This window comes from Triticum aestivum, chromosome 7D (genome assembly GCF_018294505.1).
Source record: "Triticum aestivum cultivar Chinese Spring chromosome 7D, IWGSC CS RefSeq v2.1, whole genome shotgun sequence".
Lineage (NCBI taxonomy): Eukaryota > Viridiplantae > Streptophyta > Magnoliopsida > Poales > Poaceae > Triticum > Triticum aestivum.
This window is the reverse complement of record NC_057814.1, coordinates 148,719,286-148,724,892: the sequence shown is the minus strand read 5'-3', so window position 1 is coordinate 148,724,892 and position 5,607 is coordinate 148,719,286.

The window sequence follows — 5,607 nt, the reverse complement described above, 5'->3', positions numbered from 1 at the left end:
AAAATATAAAATACACTCTTATAAAAAACAGAGTTGGTGATGATGGTGTGCCTGCCATCCTGCAATATAGGCCGTCCGATTTATATCTGACGGATAGGAAATAAAATATGACAATTTTGCAAAAAGGTACCCACACACCTCTCTACATTTGCAAATAAGGCCTTCCCTCGTTCATCCTTTTATCTCACAAGATAAACTAGTCATACAAATGCATCTTGATGTTATGTGCAACGCACGGGCATCTTGCTAGTAAGAATGAAAACAAACGACAAAAAAATATTGGACGGTGGTTCGAAGTCATGACCGCGGACACAGCGGACAAGGTGGCCTTGTATTGGTATGCTGAGCCGTCTGTTTTAACACACAGGAGCTGGTGTGGTGATTATACACACACACGCACGCATGCACACGAACTGCATGCACGCAACACTTACACGAACACATGCACCCACGCACGCACGCAACACTCACACGTACACACGCAGCCACGCACGCACGCAACACTCACACGCACACACGCACGCATGCATGCACACACCAGTACACCACACGAACAACACACACTCTCACGCTCAAGTGCTCAACCTACACGTGCATGCGCACACATCAGGCCCTGACAGACACATACACAACCAGGTGATTCCCGCGCACGGGTTGGAGTCTTGTCGTGCCTGCGTAAATTTGTGTTTATCTGACCTTTTCCCTATGCGAACTCACAGGTGGGACCCACAAGGAACGTGGTCAATTTAACTAGTCAACATGGTGCCACGCAGACTATTTGGCCGGTCAACAGAGTGCAATCCGATGTTGAACCGTGAGCAAGTGATCGTATAATCACCGCAAAACGTATATAGTGACCGTAATCAGCTTATTCTGAAGTTCGGTGAACGTATTACGCTTTTCTCTCTGTAGGCCCTCCAAAACTACATCTCTACACGTTCTCGCATGTTACATCTAACAACTATGCAATACAGAACTACTACTACACTCTAACACAATAAATCATATGTGTTTTTAGTTTACTAGATATCATATTGTTACTTAATTATTCAGTTTGCATACATTAAAATTGCCTTTGAAATGTATGGCCAGTATCATATACCACGCGGGAAAAATCCCGCCCTTTCCTGTTTAATCGGGTTTGTATCGATGGATCGTGCGAAACAGCAAAACTATAGTAGGAGTACTATACAGTACAAGTGACAGTTCACTGGGTCGTCGTGTCGTGTACTCCTCCGTCGTAAGAGTGGAGCGCTCGCTTTCATAAATCTTCTAGTCCCTTTCGCCGACATGTGGGACATCAAGCTACCGGGTCCACGTGCCATACCGGAATACAGTGCCGAGCAGCCGGGGTGAAGCACCCAGTCATGGCGCCGGCGTAGTAATGAGCAATGAGGCGTCAAATCACAAAGCTACACCTTTCCCACAGTTAAGTTGGAGGGACGAAGTAATAATGCTAAAAAAAGAAGTTGGAGGGACGAAGCAACCATCATTTCACTCGTTGCTGAATCCGCTTCTCCCTCATCTTCTTCAAGTTAACCACGTGTTGCTTTTGCCGTTGTTCTGCCTCATGTGGGAAGCAGATCGGCTTGGTAAAGCATTGACATGTGGGACCACATGTTAGCAAACCGCCAGGATAACGTCCTCTAAAAATAAGAAACCTCCCCCGCCATCCGCGCGGTAAAATCACCTCCTTTTTACTAATCTTAATTCTATAATTTTTTAGATCAATATAATTGAGATTTGTATAGATAGCACACAGGAGCAAAACCAAGTAGTACGGTTAAGGGCATCCACAATGTGTAGCCAAATGTGAAAATAGCTTTTGGCATCATGGGAACCATTGTGGACGGTGTTGCCAAAGCTAAAAGGATGGAACCGAAGCTCCCTGATTGATTGATTGATTGATTGATTGAAGGAATAGAAAAATGCAACGTCTCTCCTCTTTCTCCCGTGCTTGGACGCATGTACAGTATAGAGCATAGAGTCTACTCCCTGTCCCTTCTATCACAAATCACAAAGCAGTGAGGCATCAAATCACAAAGCACGAACGAAGCAACCATCATTTCACTCTTTGTTGACTCCGCTTCTCCATCGTCTTCTTCGAGAAACCATCTCACCGCACTAACCTGGACGGACGACGCTATTGTGTACGAGTAGTACTAGTACATTTACGCGTCCTTTGGTTCAACGGACTTCCTGGATGCAAATAAGGCGGTTGTCTCGGCTTGCAGGCGGCACTTCTGAATGACTTACCATGGTCTCCCTCACTCGGTGTTCTCCGTCGAACGCACTTCGCCAAACCACAACGTTCGAGATATCGTCAACGTCACCGCAATGGGGAAGGAAGTCAAATATAGTTACTACCTCCATTTGTTTTTGTACACAAGGCCAGTATATCAAAATTACAATTTGCAAAAGGCCACTAACACTAATCGAGGCAAAATTGATGGGGTTTGCCTCGTACTAGCAACCAAGGACATTAATATCCCCTGCATGCATGCGGAAGTGAGAAGGTTGGTTTGCATGGCGCTGCATTAATCAAGCGATGAAGAGTGAGATGGTTAGCTCTTTGGGCTTTGGAGAAAAAATACGCAATAATTGACACGTCAAACAAGGATTTGTATCGATTAATCCCGCGAAGGAAAACCCCGCCTTTCTTTTTTAACACTAGTACTACTAGTACATAGTACGTACTTATCCTGTTTGGGTCTAGGCCTTGCATTGCCATACTTCGCCACACATTTTTGCCAAGCTTGCCTAAAGTTTTCAAAATGAAAAGGAGGTACACTTGCGCACGGCTGTCGCGGTCGCACCGCACCCTCACACGGTCACTCCTGCACTCCGCGGTCGCACCGCACCCTCACACAGTCGGTCCTGCACGCCGCAAACCCAACCAAGGGAACGCACCCTCACTGACACGTGCTGTCGCATGTGAATAAACCAAACTCAGCCATCCTACCACTGACACATAATTTTTGTTCATAGAGTATGTTTATCCAACCGCATGTTGGGGATTATCCGTACGGCTCGTGCGGTGGTCTGTTGGGGAAGAAGAAGAGGTGAGGAAGAAGGGTTAGGAGACGTAGGATATTCATCCAACCGCCTGAAATGGTAGACTGGCCCAAGTCAGGCGACTTGCATAACAATATATGTTTTTACACAGCAAAAGATCCATAAAAACAACAACATAAAGAAAAACTATCACTGCTCGCGGAACGAGACGGCCTCGTCGTCTTTGGTTGCCGGCACGAACTAGCCGTAGCTGTCGACGTGTGTCTCCGCACCGTGGTTGTCCTCAGCCTCCAGCTACTCGTTCACGCGGAGCGTGCGGGCGCTCTGCACAGACGAGAGCACCGCCCGATTCAAGTCGAGGACGTCCGGTTCCGCCTGTAGGAGGGCCTTGATGGCAGCGGCATCCGCGCGCTCCGCGTCGAGTCGAGCCTCCGCCGCCCAGTTCAAGTCCAGGACATCCGGTTCCGGCTGCAGGAGGGCCTCGATGAGAGCGGCATCCGCGCGCCCCATGTCGAGTTGAGCCTCTGCCGCCCGGTTCAAGTCCAGGACGTCTGGTTCCGCCTGCAGGAGGGCCTCAATGGTAGCGGCATCCGCGCGCTCCGCCTCAAGTTGAGCCTCTGCCGCCCGGTTCACATCCACAACATCTGGTTCTGCCTGCAGGAGAGCCTCGATGGCAGCGGCATGCGCGCGCTCCGCGTCGAGTTGAGCCTCTGCCTCCCGGTCCTCCTTTAGTATCGCCAGGTTGAACCGCTGGTCCGCCTGCACCATGGGGGACTTGGACGCCGGCACGAAGTCGACGTCCATCGTCTCATACCCATTGGGGGCCTTCTGCGCCGCGACCTCCACCATGAACATTGGATCGGCTTCCTCCTCCTCGTAGATTGGCTCCAAAGAACTCGAGGATTGGCCCGCCGCAAAGCGAGCTTGGGAACGGAGGTCTGTGGCGCCGACCGCCGCCGCGATTTCTGCGCGGCGCTCCGGCGTCAGCATCTTGTAGTATGTGATCTTGCGGTGCACCATGGCTTTCCGGCGAACTAGGGGACGCTTGATGCGGGCTAGGGGATCGAAAGGTGGGGGAAGGGGCTGGAGATTAGGTGTGGTTTTAGGGAAGTGGCTGGCGTAGGCCGAGCAGCGAAGGTTCTGGTGTGAATAGTGGTTCCGGTGACGACTGGTCAATTGGTTTTGACTGTACATCGCTCCTGTCGCGGTCGCGTTGCAGCCCGGCACGCTGGACCCTCCACGTCACTCACCGAATGGAACACGCTTCGTCTTGCATTTTCGCTCGCTTGTGGGACCGCAGTTGAGAGCAAACTGACGTCCCTCCCCCTCCCCCGCCCGCGTCATTTATACTACCACTCCCTTCGTTTTATGCGGAGTAAATAAAAACAAAGGGAGCATACTACGGATGAGGATCCCCTGACGTGGCCGGACCCATTGAGTAACTGACATGCGGGGCCTAGCAAGCATGGGGTCCGCCAGTAAGTGACCGAAAGGGAGGGTAAGGCAGGGATACCTACGTCAGAGGATCCACTTCCACTACTACTCCCTCCTTCCATTTACTATACAGGGCCTAATGCGTTTTTCGAGGCTAACTTTGACCAAATGTTAGAGTAATAATATATGACATGCAACTTACACAAAGCATACGGTCAAATTCGTATGTGAAAGGAGCTTCCAATGATATAATTTTCACATTATACATCTCATGTACTATTAATCTTGTCAATAGTCAAATGCGGTTTTGAAAAATGCATTAGAGCATGGTTAATAATATAGCCAGTCGATGGCTATATGGAACTGCCATGTCATCTATAGCCATCATCTATTATATGCACTCATACAGTAGTGTGGGCTATAAGGTTGGCTATTTCCCGCAAAAAAATTATAAGGTTGGCTATTGTATTAGTACTTTTTTCCATCTCCTCTCCATCTCTTTCTTCATATTTATTGTATTTTACTAGGAATGCGTATATAGCTAGGCTCTTGCATGAGAGCTCACTCCCCTTACTTTTTCACATCTCTCTCCTCCACATAGGCCCTATATAAATGGAAGGAGGGAGTACTACTATGAGCACTGCATACTCTAGTACAGATGTTGTCAGTAATCCACTAGTACTATTGGACAGGGAGCTTAAAAAAGGTTACTATTGGACTGGCTATACGTGGAGAAATCCTAGTAGGAAGAGCATGCGCGAGAACAAGCACATTCACGTGGTTGAAAACAAATCGGAAACCATCTCGAGTACAAATCTAGGAGTACATATGAATCTAACAATATTGATTGGACGTTGTTGAATGTTGATACTTTTTTGATCAAAGTAGAGATACTTTGACTACACATAAAACTTATATGTAAACTAGAAAGGATAGGAGGGAGTATATTGTACGTTCAAAAACGAAACGAACATTGAATACCCTTTATATATGATTTGCGGATGCTATGATCACCGGTTCAAAATTTTGAATATGCCTTAGGTATCACACATGCCCCCACTCGTTCTCTCTCGATTTCATCTCGGTGTCCGGAGATTGATTGAAAGAGGACTAGGGTGGGTAAAATACGTTCATTTCGCTTATGAACGTACAATATAC